Genomic DNA, 23852 nt, shown 5'->3' with positions numbered 1-23852 from the left:
TATAAAGGAAGCCTCATAAATGTAGGCAGTATCATAATACATAGGTAGCATCTTCCACACATATCTTAAACAACAGCAAACACATGACAGCAGTACAGTCACGTACATAACAAACACATACTTAAAAATTAATACAGCACAAGAGATGCAATATAGTTTAAGTGAGCACACTTATGTATCATACCTAGATATGCATACAGCTGATATAGGTTCATAGGCTGGTACAAGGCTATCGGCACTAGGGCCTATACAAGTCAAGCCATAACAATTACCTGGCTATTTCTTCCCAGAATATTTACTTCCCTGGACCCCTATCTAGCAGGGCGAGTGACGTGATCCCCGGGGTGAATTTCCTATCTTCCATCCAATCGTCAAGGTTCCTTTTGAAGAGAGCCAAAGAGGTGCTCTGCTTGACATGTATGGGCAGTCTATTCCAGAGTATGGGAAGTCTCTGGGTCAGGAACCTATCCCTCCAGCATCTTTTGTTCATTGTGATGACCAGGTTCAGATCCCTGGAGTGTGTGGCTCTGAGGGATTGGGATTTCTTTAAGTGTAGCATGTCCAACAGCACTGGGTTTGACATGGCCTTATATGTTAAGCAGAGATCGCCTCTGAGTAGGTGATATGCGACAGAGTATAGATGGTGTTTTTTTAGACGGTCAGCATAGGGCATCTGCTTCAGGCCTGTGATTCTTTTAGTGAGGTATTTCTGTGGCTTTTCCAGTTGTTATATTATCTATTATTATTAGTTGTATTATTATTGTAATATTTGTATTAGTTGCATTGTATGTATGCATTATTATTATTATTATTATTATTATTATTATTATTATTATTAGTTGTTAAATATCTTTTGGTGAGGTATTTCTGTGGCCTTTCCAGTTGTTATATTATCTATTATTATTAGTTGTATTATTATTGTATTATTTGTATTAGTTGTATTGTATGTATTATTATTATTATTGATAGTTGTTATATATCTATCAATATGTGATAATATGAGCTGTATAACCATATCTTTGTACAGTATTGTACAGCTTAATGCAATATGTGACAGGGAGATTATATTGATCCATGCATGTTAGTAATCCGACTACTCTAGACATATTAACAGCAACACTGCAGTAGTATGCCTCTCTTAAACAGTAGTTGTAGCTGCTGTTGTACTAACCGCTATCCCAGGTTATTATAATATACTTTGTAATGTGGATAAAGTGTATTTATACACGCAGGAACTCAACAGTTGTAATTATGATATATTTTCCAACCTCCCTTGAGTACTTGTTTCATACTTGTAGAAAATGTGAAATAGCTACATAACAGAAGTGTTTCTTGATATACTCACAGTATTGGAATGCACAGCTAAAATAAAATATTTTATTTATTATTTTTTTATTTTTTATTTTACATTTGTTGACCAGGATAGTCTGACTGGATAGATGTCCATTTTCAGCGGAGGCCTGGGGAGAAAAGCTCCAAGATAATAATACACATTAAATATTTAGTAAATGCTAGTTTCACGCAGATTACAGTCATAAGTAATACCAGCATTTAACACATATAGTACTAACTTATAAACATTTTGCAAAACATAACATTATTTTCAAAGTTAAACATACATAACATTCCATTCAGGTTCAAGACACACTGAGCAGCAGTTACACAATTGACCCTTCCTGAAATGGAGTGGTAGAAAAAAGTTAGAAGTAGTTGAAGGTAAGGCACCTAAAAAATAGAGAGGTTACTAGTCGGGGTTAGTGCAAGGACATAACCAATGCGTTTTGAAGTATTTCTTGAGTTTGTTTATGAATTGAGTTAGTGAGGGTTCTAGGGACAAGTCAGCTGGGAGTCTGTTCCATGTTTTTCCAACAGAGTTGGCAAACAGAGAGTTCCCAGCTGAGTAGCTGGATTTGTATGTTTGAACTGGGAGTCTAGTGGATGATCGCAGTGGCTGGATGCTGGTGTGGAGGCTGATAATCTTTTTTAGTGCAGGTGTATTTTATGGTCGGTAAAGGACTTTATGTGCCACTATTAGCTGGTTGAACTGCAGTAGGCTAGGCAGTTCAAGCCATCCTAGGCGATTTAGGTTATGACAGTGGTGTGTCCGGTAGGCTGTGCCAGTAGCAAATCTGGCAATGTAGTTATAGCAGGATGATAGTTTATTAAGATCTGTTTTGTTTAAGTTGTAGAATAGAGGTGAGGTGTAGAGAAGAGTTGATAGTAGATGGGAGCGGGCAATTGCAGTTCTAGCAAGTGGGGTAAGGAAAGGTTTAATTCTGTAAAGACAGCCAAGTTTTTTATTAATGGATTTAATAGTTTGATTGATATGTGCATCAGACTTCAGGTTGTTATCAACTATGACACCCAGTAGTTTAGTTTGGGCTTCTGGGGAGATGATAGTGCCATTGTTAGTGGTTATGTTGAAGGATGGCAGGGGGGGCTCCTGTGTGTGGGGGAGAATAGGAGCAGCTTAGTTTTGTTGGGGTTTAGGATTAGATGTTGATTGTAGAGCCATTTTTCCACTGTATTGAAGGTATTTTGGGTTAATGTGAATACAGTAGCTGGTGAGGTATCAGAACAAATCAATGTGGAGTCATCTGCATACTGAATGCAGGTAGCATCTGGTTTGACTGAATGAAAGTCATTGATAAAGATGGAGAAAATAAGGGGTCCTAGTATCGAGCCCTGGGGGACTCCTAATGTGATGAGTAGGCAAGATGATAGCTTGTACTGCCATAGGACTGCCTGTATCCTGCCCTGCAGGCAGGATTGAAACCATTGGAGTACATGGTTGATTAAGGAAAAGGCCTTCAAGGTATTTATAAGCATTTTGTGGTCAACCATGTGATAGCCTTGGATATATCTATAAAGAGTGCTGAGGATAGTATGTTATTATTGCGATTGTGGTTATTGACGCTAGAGAAAGAGAGGAGGGCAGAAGTAGTACTGTGGTGTGGCTTAAACCATGCAGCTTGTTCTGTGTGAGGTAGTGCATGAGCTGTACATTTACACTCTTCTCCATAATTTTAGCTAGAGGTGACAGAATAGCTATGGGTCTAAAGTTTGACAGTTCAGTGAAACTGCATCCTTTATGGAGAGGTATGACATGGGAGATTTTTCATATAGTGGGTACAGTAGCGTCAGATATAGCTCTGTTGATCAAGACTGAGATGGGGTATGCTATGGTGTCAGCAGCCTTTTGCAGATAGTCTGCTGGGAGGAGGTTGGCAGCCAGGGTGGTGGGTCTTAGTTTCTTAAGTAGGGCATGAATAAGTTGAGTAGGAACAGGTTGGAAGGTAAAGTATGTGTGGGTACTAGGTGTGACTGCATTAGAATTAGAGCCATTGGAAGAGAGTTGGCTGGCTAGAGACTGGATAGTCTCTGTGAGGAAGGTGTTGAAGTTATTAGCAATATTTACTGGGGGTTTTAGCCTAATGGTTAAGGTGTTTGCCTTACAAACACAAGGTGCAGGCTTTGAGTCTCACAAGGGATAATTGGCTAGGCTTGTAATGGTTCGCAAGGGCAGTTAGCCTAGTACTAATCTATGAACCTATGAAGCTGAGGGGGGTGGAGTGGCAGTTTGGCCTGGGTGGAGTAGTTTCTTTATTCTTGCCCAGAACTTTTGAGGTTTGTTTTGGTGTTTTTGCAGTAGATGGTAGTAGTAGTTCTTTTTGTCTAAGGTTATGGATTTTTTGGTGTCATTCCTTAGCCGTCTGAATCTTAGTTGATCAAGTGGGGCTTTTGTTTTTTGGTAGGTGGCCCATGCTTTGTTTCTGAGTGAAATTTTGGTTTTGGTATCTTTAGAAAGCCATGGTGCAATATTAACTTTGGTTGTAATAGAGCATCTGGGAGCATGGGAGTTAAGAATACCAAGGAATTTGGTGTTAAAGTATGCTACTGCTTCATCTAGGGGGAAACTTTTTAGTACTGACCAGTTGCATGCCATAAGTTCATTTTGAAACTTGGTGAGAATAAAATTTGTGTTGTTTCTCAATGTTCTATAGGTGGGTTGGTAGGAGCAGTCTACTTTGAGCTTGATTACATAGGTGAAACAGTGGTCACTTAGGTCATCAGGCAAAGTGCCTGATTTATAAGATTGAAGATGGGTATTGACGAGTATCCAGTCTAGGGTACTTTCCTTGTTACTGGATTTTCCTGTCCTGGTGGGGGAGGTTATGATTTGAGTAAATCCATAGAGGTTTATGTGGGTTGTGGGAATTTCACAAGAGCAAGTGTTCCAGCCAATGTTGAAATCCCCAAGAACAATTGTTTCTTGGGGGTAGTTATTGGATAAACAATATAAGAAGTCTTCTAAGGTTTCTGTGTTCCAGAAGTCTTCTAAGGTTTCTGTGTTCCTCCCTGGGGGATGTAGACACAGACAATGTTTACATTTTTGTTTTTATTAATTTGCAATTTTGAGATAAGAATTTCAGCATTATTGAACTGGGGTGGGTGTTGGGTGTCTATGCTGACAGATAGGGTAGACTTGTAAAGTATGGCTACCCCACCACCCTTTCTGGTGGTACAGTCTAGTCAAAACATATTGTACCCTGGTGGCAGAATCTCATGGTCCATGGTTGCAGGCTTTAGCCACGTTTCTGTTAGACATAATATATCTGGGGGATGAACAGCTAAGAGGGCATGCAGGTGCTGAGTTTTGTTATTTATGCTCCTAATGTTTAGATGGCAGGCCAGCAGTGAGCTAGGAGGTCTATTTGTTGGAGCTATGGTGGTAGGGGATATAGTAGGAGTATTAGGGAAAACAGGTGGGGATGGACCAGGGTTTGGGTGGATGTCACCATCCTTTGTGAGGTTGTAGTGTATCCTGAGTATGAGTGTTAAGATTTTGAATAAAGTTTTGTAATGTTGTCTAGTTTTAGGACTAATGTAACTAGGTCTAGTAAGATGGTAGTATTTGGGGGTTAAGGAGGTCAGCATGAGGGGGTGAGTAAGGGTGCATTATTATCAGTTGTAGACGGGATGGATGTTTGGAATTTAGGGTAGTGGAAACCTGGGTGATCCTGATATTCGTAGGCAGTTAGGAGATATGGGATGAGTAACAGGGGTAGAAGTAGAGTTAATAAGACTATTTTGGGTGATAGCATACGTACTGAATGGTACTTGAAACTTAGGCAAAAGGAATAGTAGAGTTGGAGAACTGGTGCTATCAGGTTGAGGGTGGTGCTAAGTGACAAGTTTTTACTGATTGGTTTAAAAAAGTGGGGTGTGGTCTAGTACTAATAAATGTAGCAGCACCAGGGGCGGGAGGAATTTGGGAGCAGGGTGGGGTGTAAAGCGAGCCCAAGTGAAACAAGAGCAAGCGGAGCAGGGATGAACCAATGTCTTTGCTCGGGATCCCTTCGCAGGGATGAACCAATGCCTTTACTAAGTTGTAGCAGTTTACCTTGTTTGAGGAAAGGTGGGGGGGAGGCAGTAGGTGTGGTTAGAGGGATACCTTGATTGACTCAAGACACAAGACCAGAGGTAAGTTAAATATAAGGGCCTAAAATCTGCACTTAGCACTTTAATGTTACTTGCACTCAGCACTTTAATTTTACTTATGTTTTGAAGGAAAGACAGACCAACAATATACACTTTTCCAACAACATATTCAACATGCACTTTGCTGGCACAAACTGTTTAACAAACACATGTGTAATGAGTTTTATGGGTAATAGGTTCTGGTCCCCAGGTGTGTTACCAATATATGTACAATTAATGGAGTTATGTGTTTTCTGTGTGTCCCCTACACATGATCGAAATTTCAGAAAGCCGAAACCCATATGGCCGAGACCATATGTTCGACTTTTAAAATTTCGACCATGCAGAACAGGCATCTCCGTATAGTGCGGAATGGGAAGATTCCCATCTTCTATACTGTAGTGCGATCTTAGAGTTGCTATATTTAAATTGGAGGGGGTGTGGGGTGTGCAGCCCCCCCCCCCCATGTTGGAAATTTCAAAAGTCGAACATATGGTCTCGGCCATATGGGTTTTGGCTTTCTGAAATTCCGATCATGTATAGTAGACCCATTTTTTCTACATGTAAATTTTCTGTAATGTGTCTCACGTGTGCATGAGCCACTAGGCCACATATATAGCTGGTATATCGCTTGTTGTCTTCCTCTATCTTTTCAGGTTGCTGTAATGTTATTTATGGGAAGCAGTAATGAAGTAAGTTATACTGATGATATGTGACCATAAATCATGTAGGCATGTAGGGGAAACAAACCTAAAGGCTAGAATCTGAAATAACGCTTAATTTTCTAATGGTACACAGCTTGTTGATATCACCATTAAGCTTCACATTACCCACAAGCCATTGTCATACAGCCATAATAATGCTGTCAGAAGAAATGTTCTTGAACTATCGGAAATTTATGTTAGCCGTTTGGGCAGTTTTTCCATCTCTCCCAACTTTCTGATTTAAAAGCCCACATTTGCACTTGTTTCGCCCCTTTCCTGTAACTAGTCTAGTCCAGATACAGATTTGCTGTATCCAGGACTGTTTATAAGCTCCTGAGGCCCCCAAGCCTTCCTGTGTTGGCAGGAAGGCTGCTAGCTTATCAGAGAGAGTGGTAAGCACTAGGTAACCTGTCTACCACATAAGGAGTGGTTTGTGGCCCAGAAATTGTAGTTAATGGCCGTTTGGTCTATTTTTCCATCTCTTTCAATTTTCTGATTTAAAAGCCCGCATTTGCACTTGTTTCTTTCCTGTAGTCTAGTTCAGATAGTTTCTTTCCAGTAACTAGTCTAGTTCAGATACAGATTCTTAGTTTTAGCACTTGAATTTTCTTATTCATTCTCAGCACTTGTTCAGAAGTTGTAAGCACTAAATAAGCTACAAATTGCTACAACACTCAACCTTCTTCATTACCTAGAGGAAAACAGCTCTTGTACTCACTTTCCTCACTTATCTAGAGGAAAATAGTTTTTTATTCAGGCATGTCCAAGGGTCAGCTCCTAGTATTCTCTCCTGTCTATCTGATGAATCTGGGCATCTTGGGGCAATGCAGCAATTGCCTCATGTACACAGACAACCCTCTCCTCCTACCACCCAACACTACATCCTGTGAGAGATGCACTTATCTAGCCAAACTGGAGGTAAAGCTCTCTCCAACCAAGACTGAATTTGACAGTCAAAAGGAGAAGGTAAACACTTGCACCACACCACACTCATCACATAGTCCCACTAAACCTACACCACCAAAATCCAGACATAGAAACACAAAAACATTCACGGAGGCTCTCAATAACAATCTGCTCAAGCAACAGAGACCTCCAAAGCAGAAATGCAGGCAACCCCCACCCCCCCCAACACAACCCAAATGACACATAGCCCACAGACTCAGTGTACCACTCAACCACAGCCCATAAGGCAAAACAATATACCCAACACACTAGTCATAGGTGACTCTATAGTCAGGCACACTGATGTCCCACTCACCAGCCTAAACAAGGAGAAGGCTACTGTCAGCTGCCTGTTGGGTGCCAGGATCCACCACATAACCCACACACTCAGGTCACTCCACAACAAGTACAAATATGAATCTGTCATTGTTCATGTTGGTGTGAATGACCTGAGACCTACCTCCCTGGACTACATGAAAAAAGACACGAAAGAGCTCTCTGATCTTGTAGCCCAGGCAGGTATGACCCTAGCCCTGAGTAGCATCCTGCCATTGCCTGGAATGATACTGCAGTACAAGAACAAAATGATTGACTTCAACAATTGGCTAAGCTTCTGGTGTCATTCTAAGGGGATCCATCATCTGTCTGCCTGGGACGACATGGTCAACAAACCACAATACTTTTCCAGAAATGGCCTGCACCTGTCACCCCTGGGATTCCAGCTACTGGCTAAGGCTCTTGCCGCCCCTATAGTGCCTTTTTAGGCAAGGTTCAAATGACAAATTCACCATCGTAACAGGAACAGGCAAGCAAAAACTTAGGGCAATGCTACTCAATGCTAGAAGTCTAAATCTCAAGATACACTCCCTCGAGGCACTCCTTAAAATGGAGAACATCGATATCTGTGCAGTGACTGAGACCTGGTTCAAGGCTCCAGATAGCACCCCTGCATTACCAGGCTATAACTCATACCACACCTTTCAGCCACCTAACCTGGACCGGAACACCAAAGGCGGAGGTGTGCCCATATTCATTAAGGATATCCACACCTCCAGGTTAGTTGCTCAGCATAATGCATTCCAGATTATCCAAGTGCAACTAACTCTGGGCAAAACAGCAATCCAAATTATATCTTGCTACAGATCCCCCACCATGCCCCAGCATTTCCACTCCTCTTTTCTTGATATATTTGAAAATATTAGGGTTCAACCAAACACCCTAATAATGGGTGATTTCAACTACCCCACCATTAACTGGGAAAACTACTCATGTACCAACTCCTTCACTCAACACTTTCTGGGATTCATAAATTCCAGTGCCATGGATCAACTTATTTACACCCCCATTAGGGACAACAATATCCTAGACATAGTCATTACCAACATGAGTGACTGGTGTTCCACACCTGAAATCAACTCCTTGTTGGTCAGATCTGATCATAAGTTGATCACCCTAGATATCCACATCCCGCCACCCTCCATTAAGGAAAGCATGGTAAAAAATTTCTCCATAGCCAACTTCATGCTTCTTAAGACAGAAGTGGCGAATGTCATGACACCCATGCAGATGGACAATACAGTTACGACTGCTGAAACCTACACAAATGCACTCTATAAGCACTTATACGAGTGCATGGATTGTGCTATCCCAAACAGAACCAAGATGCTATCCTCCAAAAATGAAAGCCAATCTGGTGGTCTCCTGCCATAAACAAACTCTACAAAGGAAGGAAGAAACTTGTTGCAAAAAGAGAGTAAAATCCCTTGAGTGGAGGAGCTCCCTGGTCAGCCTAAGTAAGAAGCTGAGATCCCTTATAAGATCTTCCAAAGCTAGCTATAAAACAAAAATCACCACTGATTCTAGGGATAACCACAAAGCATTCTATAGCTATGTCAAGAATCTGAATGGCAACACCCAGATCTGCTCTGCGTTACAGCACAACGGCATGAAAATTACAGAACCAACTGATATTGCCAACATCCTGGCAGATAAGTTCAGTGCTAACTTTACCCCCCTCTCACCCCCTAAAGGGCCCATATCTATACAGGAAGAATACAGAGTCCCTGTAATTACAACTACACAGGTAAAAGCTGCACTCTCTAAAGCCAAAAACACAGCATCCATGGAACTGGACAACATCCCAGGCTGCATTTTACACAGACTTTAGAACAAACTGGCTCCCCACCTAAGCACCATGTACAATCATAGCCACATATCAGGCTTTGTGCCCACTGAATGGCACACAGCAACAGTTATCCCACTCCACAAAGGGGGAGCCTCCACTGATCCCAGGAACTATCACCCTATTAGCCTGATGAGCCTTGTATGTAAGGCCATGGAACGTATCATAATGGAACTCATAAACAAAGACACTGGTAACCTCCAAACGCTGGACCCCACCCAGTACAGGTTTTTGAAAGGCAGATCATGCCTCCTGAACCTGATTGACCTCTTTGAGGCAGTCACCAAAGCCGTAACCAAGGGTAAAGTAGTTCTCACAGCCTATCTTGACCTTGCCAAGGCTTTCAACACCATCCCCCATTCTGGAATTATAGCTAAACTCACTAAACTAGATATAAATCCCTATTTCACAGGATGGGTTGACAACTGGCTCACTGACAGAACCCACACTGTAAAAGTTGCAGATTCCAAATCTGACTTCAAACCAGTGAAAAGTGGAGTACCACAGGGTTCAGTCCTGGGACCTCTCCTGTTTGGTATCTACTTCTCTGAAGTACAGGCTAACACAGAAGGCCTTTGGCTAACAAAGTTCACAGATGACTGCAAACTAGGAGCCATAGTTGAGTCCCCAAATGATGTGGGCATTCTACAGATGGGCCTCACTGAGACAGATGCCTGGTGTCAGAGCCATGACCTCAAGCTTCAATGCCAAAAAGTGCATTGCTATCCCCTTTGGTAAAAACTCTGTACCCATGAACTACTACATAGGTGGCAGTCTACTTAATGCCGAATGTGTGATAAGAGACCTTGGGACCAGGTGGGCAGTAGTCTCTCCTTTGATAATCACATCATCACAGCAGTCAGGAAATCCTTCTACGTGGCACACCTCATCACAAAAGGGTTCTCATCCAGGAAAAAAGAGGTCACTGTTCCCCTCTACTCAGCACTCATTAGACCCATTATAGAGTACAACACCCCTTTTGGAATGTACCTCACAAGATTTCTGCAGCAGCTGGAAAGGCCACAGAAGTACCACACAAAGAGGATTACTGGTCTCAAACAAATGCCCTACACTGACCACCTCAAAAAACTCCACCTTTACTCCATAGCGTATCGCCTACTCCGAAGTGATTTCTGCCTAACATATAAAGCTATGTCAAACCAAGAGGTGTTGGACATGCTACACCTAAGGAAATCCCTGTCCCTCTGAATTACATGCTCTAGGGATCTAAACCTTGTCACTACAATAAACAGGACATGCTGGAGGGATAGATTCCTGTCCCAGAGACTTCCCATACTCTGGAACAAGCTACCCATCTATGTCAAGCAAAGTTCCTCATTAGCACTCTTCAAGAAAAATCTTGACGACTGGATGGGAGATAGGAAATTCACCCTGGGGATCACTTCTGTGGCTCTGCTCGACAGTGGCACAGGAAAATAACTTTCTTAGGTGGCGTAAGCCAGGGAACCTTGTTGGCTCGGCTTACTTAGGCCCTTGGACTGATAGCCTAGTACCTACCTATGAACCTATGAACCCTCCTATCCTAGGGGTGCATTGTTGTATTATGCTATTCATTTTATTTTATCTTTGTTTATCAAGGTAGTGCACTGATAAACAATAACCATGTGCATGCACAGCCGGGTTCAATAACATTCACATAAAGTACATCAAATACAAGATAAAAATAACAAACAAAACAGCAAGAAAGCAAAGACTACGACTGACAAAAAGTATAATTAACAGTAACTTCCAAGCATTTTGAGAACTATTTGATAACAACCTACACCAAGGTAAAATACGAGTATTTATATAGCTGCATGGAATCAGGAATACCCGCCAGGATGAAATCCTCCTCCTCAAGGAAGAGTAAATCTGTCTGGTGGACATCTGCAATAAATAAACTCTATAATAAAAGGAAAAAATACTGTCCAGGACCAAGAATGAGCACATGCTTAATTGGAAGCAATCTTTCCTTAGCCTGAACAAGCAAATAAGATCACTAGTCAAATCATCAAAAGCAAATTTCAAGTCCAAACTGGCCACATCTACTAAAGACACTCATAAGGCCTTCTTCACATATGTCCATAATCTCAAAAGAAGCACCCAGATCTGCTCAGAACTGGTGGTCAAGGACACTACATACACAAATGCCATAGATATAGCCAACCTGCTGGCAGACAGGATAATTGAAAACTTCACTCCTCTGTGCCCCCCATCAGTAAATCAAGATATCCGTAGCAGCTGCCCCATCCCCCTTATCTCTAGGGAGCAAGTCATCACTGCCCCCTGAAAGGCAAAAAATACAGCCTCCATGGTACCCAATAACATCCCAGGCTGCATTCTACATGAACTTAGGCAGGAACTTACAGCATCATTAGGCACCCTATTCAACCAAACCCTGAGTACCGGCTTCATCCCAGCCGAGTGGAAGACAGCCACTGTCATCCCTTTGCACAAAGGTGGAGCGTCTACCAATCTAGGAAGTTATAGACCCACTGGCCTAACTAGCCTGATCTGCAAGGTCATGGAGTGGATTATCATGGACTTCATTAACAAGGACATTGGTGATGTGGTCATGTGTGTTATCAATAGGACTTGTTGGCAGGACAGATTTGTGTCCCAGGGACTCCCCCTTTTGTGGAACAGACTCCCTCTCCACATCAACCAGAGTACTTCATTAACCCTTTGTAACCGTAACCTGGATAACTGGATGGCAAACAGAAAATACGCCCCTGGGAGTTCACCTGTGTCCCTGATGGACAGTGTGTCCCTGATGGACAGTGTGTCACTGATGGACAGTGTGTCACTGATGGACAGTGTGTCCCTGATGGACAGTGTGTCACTGATGGACAGTGTGTCCCTGATGGACAGTGTGTCACTGATGGACAGTGTGTCCCTGATGGACAGTGTGTCACTGATGGACAGTGTGTCCCTGATGGACAGTGTGTCACTGATGGACAGTGTGTCCCTGATGGACAGTGTGTCACTGATGGACAGTGTGTCACTGATGGACAGTGTGTCCCTGATGGACAGTGTGTCACTGATGGACAGTGTGTCCCTGATGGACAGGGCATCAGGTGCTGACTTCTCGGAACATAAGCTAAATTCTTGGCTAATTTTCTAAGGGGCTCAGAGCCAATAGCCTAATAACTTCCTATTATCCTATGAACAAACATCAAATATAAGACAGAAATGTGTAACAATAGTGGAGAATAAAACAGAAATAAGACGGGTGGAGACATTAGGGGACACCCCTGAGACATAGGGAGACATGAGAGTAGATTCCCCATTATGGAATGCTGGCATATTGAGCTTGATGTTATGGGTCACATTTTGAAGGGGTTAGTGGAACCTCTTAGGTGGGAAGAATTTGCCAAAGAGCGGGAGTAACAATGGAGTAACAATGGAGGAGCCATGTCTAGTAGAGTGTAAGTTTGATCTTATGATAAGAGAGAGAGGGTGCCAACTGGGAGTATGGAAGCATGTTATATGTGCAGTTTATTTATTTTTGTGGAGTTTTGATGAGAGTGGGGAAACACTGTTAAGCTGTAACACTTTAAAGAACTAGATCTTGACTAGAAAGATATTTTTTGTTTGCTAGGAAAACATCTGGCTTTGTTTAGGATGAGTTAGTGATGTTTTTGAGGAGAAATGCTGCTGATGAGCTGACAGATAGAGTTAGAGATGACCTGCATGGTATGGACACTTTTTATTTCGTAAAAACTGACACAATTCACAACTGACTCACAACAACTGACACACTTCACAAAACCAGTGTGCCACACGATCACAGCCCTTAAGGCAAAATAGCATACCCAACACACTAGTAATAGGTGACTCTATAGTCAGGCACACTGACGTCCCACTCACTAGGCTGAACAAGGAAAAGGTTACTGTTAGCTGCCTGTCAGATGCCAGGATCCACCACATAACACAAGCACTCAAGTCACTCCAGAACAAGTAAAATATGACTCTGTCATTGTCCATGTTGTTGTGAATGACCTGAGCCGTACCTCCCTGGACTACATGAAAAGAGACATGGAGGAGCTCTCTGATCACGTGGTCCAAGCCGGTATGACCCTGACCCAGAGTAGCATCCTGCCCTCACCAAGAATGATACCACAGTATAGAAAAAAACTTATCAATTTCAACAATTGGCTAAGCTTCTGGTGTTATTCAAGGGGGATCCAGTGTTTGTCAGCCTGGGATGACATGCTCGACAAGCCACGCTGGTTCGCTAGAGACGGCTTGCATCTGTCACCCTTAGGCTTTCAAATACTGGCCAAGGCTCTTGCCACTCCCATAGTGCCTTTTTTAGGCAAGGCTCAAAAGACAAACCCACCGCCATAAATAGCACAAGTAACACAAAATTGAGGGTAATGCTACTCAATGCCAGAAGTCTAAACCTTAAAATGCATGCACTCGAGGCACTCCATAGTATGGAGAAAATTGATATATGTGCAGTAACAGAAACCTGGTTTAAGGCTTCAGAGAGCACCCCAGCACTACCAGGCTACAACTCATACCATACATTTCAGCTACAAAACCCGGACTGAAATAGAAAAGGCAGGGGAGTATCCATATTCATCAAGGATACCCACACCTCCAGGTTAGTGGCACAGCATGATGCTTCAGAGATCATCCACATGCAACTAACAATGGGCAAAACTGCTATTCAAATCTTGCTACAGATCACCCACCATGTCCCAGGACCCCCACTCCACATTTCTGAAAACACTGGGAAACATAAAGGTCCTACCAAACACCCTGATATTGGATGATTTCAATTACCCAACCATTAACTGGGAGAACTACTCAAGTACAAACTCTCTTGCCCAACATTTCCTAGAATTTATAAACTCCAACACCCTGGATCAACTGCTCAACACCCTCACCAGAGGTGACAACATATTGGACCTGGTCATCACCAACATGGGCGACCAGTGTTCCACAACCGTGGTCAATCCTTCGCTGGTTAGATCTGACCATAAACTGAACACTCTGGATATCCACATTCCGCCACCAACCCCGGTCAAAGAAACCACTGTGAAAAACTTTTCAAAAGCAAACTTCACGTTACTTAAGACCGAGGTGGGAAGTTTCAAAGCCCCCATGCTAAAGGATAACGCTGTCCAAGCTGCAAAATCCTTTACTAATGCACTCTACGGGCACCTACAAGAATGCATGGATCATGCTATCCCAAACAAAACCAAGACTCACTCCTCCAAGAAAAGGAAACCAGTCTGGTGGACCCCTGCCATAAACAAGCTATACAATAGAAGGAGGAAACTAGTACAGAAAAGAGTAAAATCCTAAGAAGGGAAGACATCCCTGATCAGTATCAGTAAGAAACTACGTTCCCTCATAAAATCATCCAAGGCTAGCTTCGAAAGAAAAATTGCCATGGACTCCAAAGATAACCACAAGGCATTCTTTAGCGATGTAAAGAATCTAAGTGGCAATTCTCAGATCTGCTTGGAGTTAGTGCAGAATGGCACAAAATTCACTGAACTGACCGATATAGCCAACATCCTGGCAGACAGGTTCAGTGCAAACTTCACCCCCCTCTCACCCCCAAAAGGGCCCATAACTATACCAGAAGAATGTAATGCCCCTGAAATCACAGACACTCAGGTTAAAACAGCCCTCTAGAAAGCCAAAAACATAGCATTAATGGGACCAGATGGTGTCCCAGGCTGCAAATCACACAAGCTCAAAGATGAACTAACCCCTCATCTAAACACACTGTTTAAACTCAGCCTCTCCAAAGGCTATGTGCCCACAGAGTGGTGCACAGCTACGGTTATTCCACTCCACAAAGTTGGAGCCATAATGGACCCTGGGAACTATCGCCCTATAAGCCTGACTAGCTTGGTCTGCAAAGCTATGGAGTGCATCATCATGGATCTCATTAACAGACACATTGGAAACCCCCAAACACTGGACCCTACCTAGTTTGGCTTTGTTAAGGGCAGATCATGCCTCCTAAACCTGGTGGACTTCTTTGAGACAGTTACCAAGGCTATAGATGAGGGAAAGGTGGTCCACACAGCCTGCCTAGACCTTGCAAAGGCCTTCAACACCATTCCCCACTCAGGTATTATAGACAAGCTCACCAGCCCAAACATAAACCCCTATGTCATGAGATGGGTTGCCAACTGGCTCACGGACAGAACCCACATGGTAAGAGTTGCCAGAGAAAGGTCTGACTCTAAACCAGTTACAAGTGGCATTCCCCAGGGCTCAGTCCTAAGACCCCTCCTGTTGGCATATATTTCTCAGAGGTACAGGCAAGCACAGGAGGACTATGGCTGACCAAGTTCACAGACGACTGCAAACTAGGGGCTATAACTGACTCTCTGGCTGACACAGACATCCTCCAAAAGGGTCTCACTAAGACAGATGCCTGGTGTCAAAACTATGGCCTCAAGCTAAGTGCCAAAAAGTGCATAGTCATTCCCTTTGGAAAAAACAAAGTACCCACAAACTACCACATTGGTGGTAGCCCCCTAAATACAGAAGATGTAATAAGGGTTCTGGGGACCCAAGTAAATAGTAACTTCTCCTTTGATAATCACATTGTCAAAGCAGTTAGAAAATCCTTCTATGTGGCCCACCTAATCACAAAAGGGTTTGCATCCAGATTGAAAGAGGTCATTGGGCCCCGCTATGCATCACTCATCAGACCCATTATAGAGTATAATGCCCCATTTGGGATGTACCTTACAAGACACCTGCAACAACTGGAAAGACCACAGAAGTACCTCACCAAGAGGATCACTGGCCTCAAGCAGATGCCCTATGCAGCTCAATTGAAGAAACTCCAGCTGTACTTGGTTGTGTACCGCCTACTCAGATGTGATCTCTGCCTGACATACAAGGCCATGTCCAACCCAGAATTGATGGACATGCTCTGCCTAAATAAAACCATATCCCCTCAAGCCACATGCTCCAGGAATCTAAACCTCACCACAACAATAAATAGGAGGTGCTGGAGGGAAATATTCCTCTCCCAGAGACTTCCCATGCTCTGGAACAAGATTCCAATCTACATTAGGCAGAGCTCCTCACTAACCCTCTTCAAGAGAAACCTTGATGAGTGGATGGGAAACAGAAAGTTTTCCCCAGGGATCACTTCAATGGCTCTGCTGGACAGAGGCACAGGGAACTAATCTAATGGGGTGGCAAAAGCCAACACATTAGAGCTAGGCTTATAAATGCCTTTGGGCAGGTAGCCTAGTACTACCTATGAACCTATGAACCTATAATGATAGAAGGACTCCTTTAGCTGTGACACATGGCAGAGAAGGTGAGAAATAGAGATTTTTTTTTTTTTACCGGAAGAACATGGACTTTATTTTTGACAATGTTTGTTTTTCAATGTAGAAGTAGAAATTAAAAGTTGGGTAAGGCCAGAAGACAAGATACTTGAATGAGATGTTAATTTCAATTACAGAGTTGTTTTGGTGAGTGATGGGAAAGCTAATTGAACTTTTGAGAATATCTGGGGAGTTTCAAATAGCATTGTTTTGGTTTTAGATGGGTTAAGTAATAGATAACATTGGATAAGGCAATGTTCTAGAAGGGTGAGGTCAGACTGTAGCTGGTTATGGATTGTAAGGTGGGAGAGGCTTGACTATGCATAGTAGGGTGGGAGTGGCTTGACTAGTAGGCACCCATGTCATCTGCATAAAGAGAGAAAGGAAGGTATGGACAGTTATAAGGCAGTTTGTTAATCAATATGAAGAAGAGAAGGGGAGAAAGCTAAAATCTTGAGAGGGACTTTTGAAAAGCAGGGTAATGTCTGAGACAGTGTTTCTCCTATTTTGAATATGCTATCAAAGACTCGCCTAAAATGAACATCTATCACAGACACTTATAACCAAAGTAAAAAAGTGGTGGTGACCCACAGGATAAAGAGCCACAGTAAGTACTTTCTTCCCTCCTGGCACTTGATCAGACAGAAACAAAAACATACAGATTTGTACTTAAATAGCTTGTCCAAAAGATTTATTGGAAAAGAAGGTGGTGAAATATGTAAAACGTAGTTATATGAAAGTTTGTGGGAAAATTAATCACTGTAAATGTTGATGCACAATATTCGTTGTGGTTATGTCGCAGGCTGCGCTTTATTCCTGGAGTGTTCACATGTAAAACATGAAATGTAATTTATGTGGCTTGTTGTAAAGAATCTACTGTATTTTATATTGATAGAAGCAGAAGAAAACTTTCTAAAAGGATTTATGCTCACACCTATAATATTAAAGTTAAATATGAAACAAATGCTTCATATAAGTATGTTATGTCATATAAAAAAGTGAGTTTAGGTTTGTTATTTCAAAAAGATTAATTCATAAAATGGATGGGAAGTTGTCGCACTGAAGGGATTACTTTTGGCATTTCAAAGTAAATGCTTGCCATGAACCAGGCATTAATGATGCAGAATACTTTAAAGTGTTTTTGGAAAGGATGGGTCTGTAGCATTGATGTGAGGGATCACAGTTAATCACATGCTTGGGACAAATTATTTATTTTATTTATTTACATTTTTTGACCAGGAATGTCAAACAGGGCAAGATGCTCCTTTTTTGTGGAGACAGCTGGAGAATGGCTCCATCTATTTAAATGTAGACCTGTATAGTACAGACTATAGTTTCAAGCATCTTGCCAAATGTTGGAGGGATGGAGATGGGAAGGCCATTGTAGCATGTTGTGTACCTTCCTCACACTGTATAAATATACAGTGTACTTTACAGATGTCATGTATACTTTACAGATGTGTCATGTATACTTATACAGATGTGTCATGTGTACTTATACAGATGTGTTATGTGTACATTACAGATACATCATGCTCATTGGAAATCCTACTCTGGAAGTTCTTATGTCTGTTGGTACTGGTGACACTTGTGTTAGGGTATCAACGCTGTACAGATGATGGTTAATAACTTGTATAGTAGAGATCACATGGTCTGCTTTTTCCATTTTATGTCTGATTTAATGTACGGTTCCTATTTTCTGGTTGATTTGCATATATGCCAACTACACATACAGCTTGTTATCAGAATGATAATTAGTAATTAGCAGCCTCTTCCCCAATACGAGTTAGTTATAAAGAGACCAATCATATTTACCAAACATCATACCAGGATACTATATGAAGATCCATAAAACAGAAAGCATAAGTATATGTTTTAGTTATAGCTATATTCTGATTGTATGTCATTGTGGTGATGGCATATATATACAGTGTGCATACAATACTATGCTACTATATAGCAACATCACAGTACAGTGTGAATACAGATTAGTATGCAATTATATTACATTTAATCATGTATAGTACCCGTATATGAAGGGTAACTGTAGGCAATATGCAAATACAGCTGAACACATCTGTATTTGCACCTCTGTGTTCACAAATAACAAGTCCAAATAGATGGATGAGTTGCAACATATTTACTTTGCACTGTCTGCCAGAATACGTTGAGTTACAAAATTACAAAAGGACCAAAGTAACACAAAGAATGAGAAAGTTATAGAACTCCATTGGCACTATATTACTTCAAACTATAAACACACCAATAGTATAATCATTTAAACTGTATTTAGTTTTTGTATTATCTTAAAGACTAAAATCATTGGTCTTAAAAATGTTTTGTAATACTTTGGAGCTTTTCTTCCCTGGCTTCCACTGAAAATGGGCTCCTACCCAGATGAACTTTCCCGGTAATCAAATGTCAATAAATAAATAAATAAATAAATAAATAAATAAGTGATACCAAAGCACAATCTTCCTTTAACATCTAGCTCTAACAAATATATGTGTCCATTACCTGTACACATTGCACCCAGAACCAGTGATACCTTAGATAAAAAGCTACTCCTCCTTTGAACATATCATACATGCCATAATATTCATTGTAAATTTGGGTGCTACACCACATAATAAACAAAACGCAAGCTGAACATATTTTATATTACCTAATGTGCAAATGCTGACAATATACTGTGTAGCACATGTTTACTGTCATGTAATATTTATTTATTTATTTAATTATTATATAATATAAACGTTTCTGCAAATATGCAGCAAGAACTCACAGGTCACCTGGCAATGTGTTAACCGCATGCATGCTATTTTCTAGTACTTAATAACTATTTTAACAACATGCAAAATCCTATTATAATAATAGTATGGGACAAGCTTTAATGTAAGGAAGATGGAACTGCACTTGTTATTTGCATAATAAATATCTAGCATGCTTATGACTGTAGCGCTTTTCATGAATTGTACAAATGGCAAAAGGGCATTCTGCAAGATTTAGCTACAGCTGACATCACTAAGTCACTTTATTTACAGTGAGACAGTGTTTTAAATTCTGTTTGAGCTGCACACTCTGGTTATAACTGGGCTACAGATGCATCTGAAATAAATGTTTTGACAATACCATGTAGTTCAGATGCATATGTAGCCCCACTTTTTGCAGCTACAACAGAACTGAGACTGCTGCCTTGTCATAATAGTACTTTGTGATGGCTTTAATCTTCTGTAAATCTTTCTTTTACTATTTTCTCATTTTTATGTAGCATTGTCATTAATTTTGTTTCACAAATTATACTTGATAAGTCTTGTAAAATCATACATATTATAGAAATTAATGTCTTTAATAAACGTTTTCCTACAAATGCACCGTTATCTCAAAGATTTTGCATAAAACAAAACGTTTTACTTTTATTAGAGTAAGCAGTGCTTGTTTTATTGAAATGTTTTGTACATCAGCATAAAAATGCAACAATACGAAAATGCAGTAAACAAGGACAACTCTGAAAAAGACATTTCATATTGTGATGTTAATTTCCTTGGCTCTTGCACCAGTCTAAAAGTTTTCTGTCAAGCTACTCTGCACTCAGTAACAAATTTCCCCCCATACTCGCTGCTCTCCCCCATACTCACTGCTCTCCCCCCGTACTAACTGCTCTCCCCTGTACTAACTGCTCTCCTCCGTACTCACTGCTCTCCCCCGTACTAACTGCTCTCCTCCGTAATAACTGCTCTCCCCCGTACTCACTGCTCTCCCCCGTACTAACTACTCTCCCCCATACTCACTGCTCTCTCCTGTACTCACTGCTCTCCTCTGTACTAACTGCTCTCCTCTGTACTCACTGCTCTCCCCTGTACTCACTGCTCTCCCCCGTACTCACTGCTCTCCCCTGTACTAATTGATCTCCTCTGTACTCACTGCTCTCCCCCGTACTAACTGCTCTCCTCCATACTAACTGCTCTCCCCCGTACTCACTGCTCTCCCCCATACTAACTACTCTCCCCCATACTCACTGCTCTCTCCTGTACTCACTGCTCTCCTCCGTACTAACTGCTCTCCTCTGTACTCACTGCTCTCCCCCGTACTCACTGCTCTCCCCTGTACTAATTGCTCTCCCCTGTACTCACTGCTCTCCCCTGTACTAATTGCTCTCCTCCATACTAACTGCTCTCCTCCGTACTAACTGCTCTCCTCTGTACTCACTGCTCTCCCCCGTACTCACTGCTCTCCCCCCCATACTAACTGCTCTCCTCCGTACTCACTGCTCTCCCCCGTACTAACTGCTCTCCTCTGTACTAACTGCTCTCCCCCGCACTCACTGCTCTCATCCGTACTCACTGCTCTCCCCCTGTACTAACTGCTCTTCCCGCACTCACTGCTCTCCTCCGTACTCACTGCTCTCCTCCATACTAACTGCTCTCCCCCTCACTCACTGCTCTCCCCTGCACTCATTGTTCTCCCATATTACCCTGTCTTCTCTGCTGTCCTGTTGCTTTTTGTTCCAGTGTGAAGCAACATTTCAATTTGACAAATGCTTTTTAGAAATTGAGCTAAATTCATAGACCATGAGACTTTCTTCATCTGTTATAATAAAGCTTTTCACTTCTGCTACAGATGAAAGAAAAGTCCCTTAAACTAAAGGCTATGATTTTTTATGAAACGTATGCAGATAAATGAAACACAGAAGTAAGAATTATTAACATAAACCAACAGCATTGCTGACTGTTACAGACAGGCAGCATTTTTGTAATTTTGCAGATACCATTTAAAAGAAAAAATGACATATAGAGAAGCAAATCTTGACAATTTCTACTCTCGATACCCTTAGATCCTAAACTGGGCATGCCTTTAATCCAACATGACCTTCAGACCAATGACATTCTAGATGCCATTACAAGGATATTCTGAAGGCATACAGTTTGATGTTTTAACTGAAGACTGACTGCTGCTGATATCTTTGTAAACTTTATATACTCATATGTTATCTGAGGCCACTTATGTTCTTCAGAAATCCATACAGAACTTTAATGAACTGAGCTGCAGTGAAGCACTTTTTTCTATTTTTCACATCCAATAAGCTTGCTAACTCAGAAGCAACCCTCTAAGAACATCAGGATCTGGCATATGAGATATCACCTTTAAGAAACATCTGATTTAATCAAAGAATTTTCTCTGAAGACAGTCCTGATGCGTTTCTGTCAATTATACCCTGCAGGGAAATTGAAGTCAAAAATTTGAGAGGAAGCTTTGGGCAGGTTGAAATAAACCTTCACTTTTGATACCTGTTTCAAGGGCCACAGATGATTTTTTTCTTAGTTCTGCCTCATCACAGATTATCTAAGTGTTACATGAACATTTTTTTTATATTGTGCATCTAGAAATAGGTAACCATGTAAGTTTCTTAAAGGAAAAGTTGTTTGTTATAATAAAATGTTATTATGTGATAAAGAATGCTCCTTACTTAAAATAAATCAAATAAATAAAGGTTTGCAGGGTCCACAGAAGAGCAGGGATATAAGCAGATACAATGTAAAGAGGCTGACTCTGCTGCAAAACGATACCAGTTGCTTAAAATGCTATAAAAAACATCAATAAAACTAGCTTAAGAAGAGGGGTTAAACTGCAATGCAGCTTTATGGCTGAGTATGTAACACAACAAGGTGGCATACAAGCTTCATGTCTAGTGTTCTGGATTTATTTCTTCAACCTAAGGAGGAAAGGAGCTCAGTGGTCACTGCCAAGTCACCAGTCTAAGGGACACATACAACAGCTATTAGCTTTTGATGATACAGGTAATGATGATATGATAAATTAGCGGTTATTTCAGTTCATCCTGTCAAGCATCCATATACTGTCTAGCCAGGGTGGAGGCAGGGAAACATACAGGTGCTGCCTCAGTAGTGTGTTGACTATCGACAAGTGGACAAAGGCATGCAAAAAACATTTCAGTCACAGATAACAGCTCCATTAGCACCCTAGTTCCCACCATCTTCAACTTACTTTCAACTTTATAGTGTTTTCTGAAAAAAAAGCAGCTCTTTTGGAAAGGCAATCTCTACAGAGGCTCAGATGCTAATGTTATTAGCTAGAAACACCTAAGTAATATTTGGGACTGGTAAATCTGAAGGAGCAAGGAATGAATATATACTATTGATGCATTTTAGCCTAGCACTGCTGAAATTCATTTCAGATACAATGCAGAAAAGATCAGTCATCACATACTATTAAATTATTGTGAATTGACATTGCCATAACTCATTTTCAATTCAGTTCTATTAGAATAAATCATATTACAAAAGATAAAACAATTAATCATTCTATAATTGCCTTGACAAAAGTGCAAAGTGTTGTGAACAAGATAGCAGTGATCTTGAAGAAAAAAAGCCAAGAGAAATCTTACATGGAGGAGACTGAGACTAGCTGGAGTTAGTGAAAGAGCATGAAACCGAATGGGGAGACTCTGAGAGACTGCATTTACTTTTGGCTAATTTTATAAATGGACAGAGATGATTGGTTATATCATGCCATGTGATAAGATAGCTTCAAGTATATATCTTAGTCTTCACTGACAAAGTTCTAGCCTAGGATAGAAAAGTCTAACCCCATGAGTATGTTTACAAAATAAATAAGTAAATAAATAAAGATAGGATGCGTGAGGGCCACTCCAGGTCCCCATGTTAGAGTGATGGCAAGCAGCTGGCATGTGCATTGGTTGAAGACCATGTTGCTTACTCAGTGACATGCCATCCAGGATAAACATGGAATTCTATTAGGAACAACAGACCAGAGCAACTGCAGTACTTTTTTTACTGAAAAAGGTTAAACAGAAGGAAATATTAATCATATGAATCCATTCTATATCCAAGACTAAAGCTGACTACCTTCAAATGAAATGCAGCATGGCCAAGAACTGTGGCACACACAGACATCAATGTCTCTGCCTCTGTCAAAGCAGATTTTATGCATCAGAAACACAGTAATAGAATAACATTGGATGACCATTGGGGGCAAAAAGCTTGCTATTCTATTAGGGTCAATCCAAAAAGCCACTTATATTATCAGAAATTTTGCAGCTATGAAAGCATATATTTCTGAATTGTTTTGAATCTGCATGCAAAAATGTGCATTCCAAACATCATCTTAAAATATATTTGCCTCCTAATGAATAATACAAATGATACTGATTAGATTAATATTATGAGGACATTGGCCTTT

The sequence above is a fragment of the Protopterus annectens genome, chromosome 12.part0 (genome assembly GCF_019279795.1).
Source record: "Protopterus annectens isolate FY-2018-M chromosome 12.part0, PAN1.0, whole genome shotgun sequence".
In the NCBI taxonomy this organism is placed as follows: Eukaryota; Metazoa; Chordata; order Ceratodontiformes; family Protopteridae; genus Protopterus; species Protopterus annectens.
The sequence above is the reverse complement of the archived record's forward strand: the minus strand, read 5'-3'. Positions refer to the sequence as shown.